Source organism: Hesperophylax consimilis, chromosome 1 (assembly GCF_061612785.1).
Source record: "Hesperophylax consimilis isolate HC1 chromosome 1, BYU_Hcon_1.0, whole genome shotgun sequence".
Lineage (NCBI taxonomy): Eukaryota > Metazoa > Arthropoda > Insecta > Trichoptera > Limnephilidae > Hesperophylax > Hesperophylax consimilis.
Window position 1 is genome coordinate 40,147,440 of NC_142836.1, and position 6,113 is coordinate 40,153,552.

A 6,113-nucleotide genomic window follows, 5' to 3' on the forward strand; every position below is an offset into this window, starting at 1 on the left:
CGCGATTACTATCAACATCATTGATCAAACTTCTTGCGTTTGATGCAACGGTCCCAACAATAAACTGTACTCTACACCATAAGGTAGAAGCAACAAGCTTTTTGACGAGATTATCATTCTTTTTACCACTCTGACAATAATGACTTTTGCAATTTTCATGTTCACTGAACGCGTGATTGTAACTGTTACTGACGTCTACGTACAAGTTATTAATTCTGTTTGATAAGTTCTCAGATCCTTGTTTATGCTTTCGAATGGCGTGACAAATCACCTTTCTTATGGCCAGTATCCGTTGTGTGGTGATCATCTTTCGCTGATATAAAGGATACTTTTTGTCTTTCGTTAGAACGGATATTTGTTGCACATATTTCTAAGCAAATGATTGCGACATTAAATTATTTCCATGGTGTCATTTGGATACGGACTCGTTTGGATTAGCTTATGATAAGTACTACTGTCGCCGTCCGCTATAAGCCGCCCATACATCAAATTATAAGATGCAACTGAAGTTTTGAACCCTTCTACGAGAATTTCAGCTTCCATTCCTGTTGAAGGTCCTGTGTAGTTCTTGTAGCAAGCATGTTCTTTAGGCAATATTCTTTGGTTCTCAGCTTTTGAACAAATGCAACAATATTTTTTTTTAACTCCGAGGTATAAAACTTCTCCAAATCTTCTGCCGATAATTGCTGCCGCACCGGAGAGGGCGGTATAATTTTTTCTATATGATCGCTTCGACCAACAGCCATTCGCGATCACGTCTATCACTGCCACTCCGTCCTGCAGAGAACCTTCTTCGATAGCTGCTTGACGCTCTCGTTCCGCTGTGACTTCTATGGCGACTAACGCGCATTTCTCCCACTCCCTTGACACTAACACATTTTTCTTGTTGAACAATTTTTGGGACATGGGGGTATGTTAACAGCCATCAAAAGCTCGCACAGTTGAGCAAACCGAATTCCTGCAGGAGTCATCCCCGATACTGCTGCTACATTGACGTCCATTGTATATTTAGGTTTTGGGTCGCATGTGTTGACTGTAAATTTGGAGCGACACATGTTACATTGAAACAGTATTTTGGACATAAGGCCAAATCTTTTCTCAGATATGACAATAAGGTTTCCAAATCCGCATCCAAAAGGAGGATGGTCCGAAATGGATTTCAATTGGTCAATAAAATAAAAAATGTCGACGATACGCCTTTCTTGTCCTCCTTCGGTTGTATCATTTTTATCCAACCTAGAAAAGCAAAATCAGCGTTAAAAATGAACATCGATTTATGAAAAAATACATTGATTTGGATACCAATATAAAACTATTATAAACTTTTGAATGTTTGTATTACTGAAGATTATTTTTTTCGTATGAAGCAGATATTCTTTTTTCCCATGAAGCAGATAGTTAGTAGATCAATAATTCATCTCTTCGGAACATATCTTGTATCGATAGTTAAATAACAAACATTTGTAAAATAAATCACTATAACATACCTTTTGTCAGTGCATTGCGAAAGACCACTTCCGTCGATAAGTTTCTTGTTTTTGGCCTTGTTTTGGTTCTTGTTTATGTAGACACATACATCAGATAAACTGTAAAGAAAAATAAAATAATAAATAACAAAATAATGCATGATTAATTGACGTAATTAGTTTTCCTGATACGAGTGGCTAGAAGAGACATTATTACCATTTATTCAATGCAAATTAGGTAGGTACTATTTTGGCCGAACTCTTGGCTGAAAATAAAATAAAGGTATTTATAAATAAAGAAATATTTAAAAAAAGTTTAGTTTGTTATAGGTTAGGTTCGGTTAGGTCAGTATAGGTTAGGTTAAGTTAGGTTGGGTTAGGTTAGGATAATATAGGTTAGGAAAGGTTAGGTTAGGTTAGTATATGTAACGTTAGGTTACACCTGAGAGGTTAGATTAGGTTAAGTTAGGTTAGGTTGTTTTACATACAAATATATTAAGCAATTATTAAAAAAACTTTCCTTAATACTCTAATTTTATTTTTTTTATTATTATATATTTAACTTTACAAATATAAGTCCCGATAAACTGCTTTTTAGCAGTTTGTCTAACGGGTTCTTTACATTATAAATCTTATTATAGTGAGTTTACAGTTACATTTTTACAATTATATGTATTAAACAAATTTTACAGAAATATAGCAAAATAAAATTATGAAAAATATAAATAACAATTTTAAAAGTCTTTAGAATAATAAAGTAAATTCCAGTGTTCCTCCAAAATAGTGCGTACCTAATATGCATGAATTAAATGGTACTAATCTTTTTTCTAGCCCCGCGTGTAGTATCGGGAATAACAACATATGAAAATATCGTAGACACTTGACAGAAATTATTGGAAATTGTTGTCATCCCATACAATTTTCATTCAGCATAATTTGAATGTTAAAATTTCCCAAATGCAGATAGATTCCTTTTGTAGTAATTAAGGTGAATCAAAAAGTTTTATAAAAAAAAATCGTGTTAAGCGTGAGCGAGCCCGAATAATTACCAAGTTTTCTTTAGTTGTTTTAATTAAAGAGGTTAATTTGTTCGTATATTTTTATAACATTATATTTTATAATCCTATTATTATCGAATTCACACTTGAAATATAGATAATCTTACCTCTGTTGAAAACTTCGATGTCTGTTATCCTTCTCGTATTGTAAAATAAACACGTAAAATCCAGTAAATAATACTTTCAACCATAAACGTCAGACGACGTGAGTCGAATTTGTAGAATTTAATTTGACAAGCCGGTTCCACAGTTCTGTTGGTCCTGTCAAATTTAAAAAATGCTGCCAGTAACAAAAAAACGTCTTCCAAAAATTTAAGTTGTGATGCTCAAGTACCCAAAAATAAAAATCTGAGAAGCCCTGGACAGAGCTACTACCCCATTCACACAGAGCGATTTTAGTTGAACGACAGAAATTGAACAAGTTTTAGTTCAGACGTTTCAATCTAACTCGAACCGATTTTGTTAATCAAGATGGCGTCAAGTGAAGTTATCGCTGCGTGCATCCCTATGATTTCGGACCTTTCACGGAACGAACTTGTTATAACTATCTATACTAAATGGAGTGTTTAATATTTTAATACTATTCATGTAAAAGAAAAAAGGAGGAACGAGTAAAAAAAAGAAGTTACTTAGTTGCAAACACTATTAAAATTTATTTAAAAAAATGTAAAAATAAGGGTTAGTCTTAATCTAGGCTTAATAATAGTCTTAAATTATAATTCTTATCTGGAACCGCGGATCTCCACGTTCGCACATATCACCGACAACACAAGCGGCAACTTGGGTTGGATCCGAAGAGCGGAATTAGTTCAGCCTGGGCCAAGGCTCCGAAGGGCGGAGTCGGCAGACAGCGACTCCTGAGAGGGCAGCTTCCTGGTAGAAAGATCCTCGGCGCCGCTCCAAGGGGGAGAGCAGGAAGTTTCTCGGTGGAGGCGAGACGGTAACTCCTGCTAGGGCATCTCCCTGGTCGGAAGAGCCTCGGCGCTGCTCCAAGGGGGAGAGCAGGAAGTTTCTCGGCGGAGGCGAGACGGTAACTTCTGCTAGGGCAATTTCCTGGTCGGCAGAGCCTCGGCGCCGCTCCAAGGGGGAGAGCAGGATGATGACTGTCGAGTGCGGAATGGGAACTGTCGAGAACTAGGCGAGATCGTGACTGCCGAGAGGGCAGCTTCCTGGGCGGAGGCGCCTCAGCAACCGCACCAAGGGGGGGGGGGGGCGAGATGATCACTCTCCAGTGCCAAAAAATCAACTGTTGAGGAATGGAATCTGTTGTCAGCTGCGCAATCCAGCGACCGTAGCGCGCCTGTCGTGGGGTGCTGGAACTAAAGTGGTTCCGCTTTACACCACTTTGGTACGTTGTCTGAGTCCGTGGCGCTGGTATCGCCATCCTCACCGCTAGAGTTATTATTATTTTAAAATTACATTTGTACAAAAGACCTTCAAACAATCACAATATAGCCTAGCCTTGGGCGAAGGTTTTTATTGCCGGGTCGCTGGTTTAACAATACACCAATTTCGGATTTACGACTTGAAGGGTGTATTTCTAAGTTGGCTTTCTAATTTTTTATTGCGGGACCGGTGAAACTATTCACTAAATATTTAAGGTCTAATAATATCCGAACTGCCGCCTCCATCTGCGTGTAAAATCACAGAGACAAATGCTGGAGCACGTGTTCACTTTGGTCTTTCTGTGAATTCAAGTCACGTAGATACCTAGGGACATATCAAAGTTTACAATATGAAAAAGAGCAAAAAACTTAGTACATTGGCTAAAAAATGGACTATAAGGATATAATTATAAGGCTTTAGAAGATTAATTATTAATTTGGTAGGCGGGAATGGGTACCGCCGCCCTGGGAACCATTTATTGGATGACCAACACCTCTGCCACAGGTCACCCAAAGTGGTTCGCTACGTTTGGTGACTTAGCAGGGGTGCCCGGGTTCATGGGTTAAGGTTTGCCCGGGTCTTGGTGGCGGGTGCGTCGGCCCACCTTCTGCGTGGCGGGCCGGTTGGGAGATGCTGGTTGAGAGAGACCCTTTACAACCGGTTACCGCTGTCCGGGCCGCTCGATAATTCAGGGGCCCGACCCTCAGGCTCTCGACTAAGGGTGGGCTGCCCCATCAGCGAGTGAAAAAACCCCGCCACTGCTGTTGTGCCGGTTCGTGACCGGAGGGGACCCAGCAGCAGCGTTTGGGGCGCATTGGATGCCCTCTCCAGCCGGACTCTCCCAGCCTATTGCCTAGCACCGCAGTGGGTGGGCTGGAACCAAACCCTCATCACTCCTGGACAGCCTGAACCCCAGATTCCTACCCACCCCTCATACCTTTCCTTTCCAGACCTTCCTTTCACCTCATACCCTTACAAAAAAAAAAAACTTAAAATCATGAACATACAAAATAAATTTAACATCAATACAGCGGCGAGTAGCAGGCGTCCCCGGTGCGGGCCAAAACTGTTGGTAAATTTTGCCAACATTCACGGCCTGCACACAAATTAAAACTCTGTTCATCACCATCTTTTGTCCCAACGTCCCAACCTTCTTTTCCCATCCGAAACTCAGATAGCCGAGCCGCCAGACTCCTCCTATCTGGACTGCCCGGGCTTTACCCTTGCAAGCAAGTTCCGACTCAAAGGAGGAGTCTGCCTCTATAGTCGAGCTGACGTCAACTGTGTACGACTATTGAGTCTGGAAAACTCCAGATTCGACGTAATGTGGGTGCGCGTCAATCTTGCCAATGCGACAAGATTCTACGCATGTTTATACCGCTCACCGAACCATAGCGAATCAGACACTTCCGAACTCTTCAAACATTTGAGCGATACTATTGATGATATCTTGCCCCGCTACCCTTCGGCCGAGTTTATTGTTCTGGGGGACTTCAATGTTCATAACGAACCATGGTTGAAGTTCTCAGGCCCAACGGACTCGGCTGGCCGACAGGCGGAATCCTTTGCCATTTGCTACGGATTAGAGCAACTGGTTCAGGAGCCTACAAGGATTCCTAATGTCCAGACTCACCGCTCCAATCTGTTAGACCTATTCTTAACTACTGTGCCACACGGTTATAAGATTGACGTCACAGCGCCTCTGGGATCATCCGACCACTGCCTAGTGACGACATCAATCCCCGTTAACCTCAGACCAACCAATGAGAGGCTGAGAAGAAAAGTGTGGCACTATAGGTCAGCAGATTGGTTCGGTATGCGGGTCCATTTCAACGCTTTTCCGTGGTCAGCTGTTTGTTTTCGGACTTCGGACCCTTCAAGATGTGCCCAGGAGATTGGTGAAGTCATCAAATCGGCGATGGATGGCTTCATACAATCGACTACTAAAGAAAATGGTGTGGGCTCAAAGCCGTGGTTCAGTCGACAATGCCCCGAAGCAGTTCAACGAAAAAACGCGGCTTACCGAGCCTACAACACATCTCGAACGCCCGAAAGCAGATCAGCATACAACAAATCGGTAAAGGAATGCAAAAGAATCATTAATAGGTCAACTGTGATAATACAACAAAGTGATATCGTGTTTTGCTCATCTCCCGAAATAATTATAAAAAATATTTGTTAAAAAGTGTTCTGTGAACCCAGA

At 41.3% G+C, this 6,113-nt stretch overlaps 1 long non-coding RNA gene across 1 annotated transcript; it reads right to left on the reverse strand.

Moving 5' to 3' along the window:
- Nucleotides 1–227: 227 nt before the first annotated feature.
- LOC149426879 (uncharacterized) lies at nucleotides 228–2,720 on the reverse strand. The gene is made up of 3 exons (XR_016303013.1): nucleotides 2,632–2,720; nucleotides 1,488–1,586; nucleotides 228–1,236 (listed from the first exon to the last, which is right to left on the reverse strand). It is a non-coding gene; the product is annotated as an uncharacterized LOC149426879 (long non-coding RNA).
- Nucleotides 2,721–6,113: the final 3,393 nt, after the last annotated feature.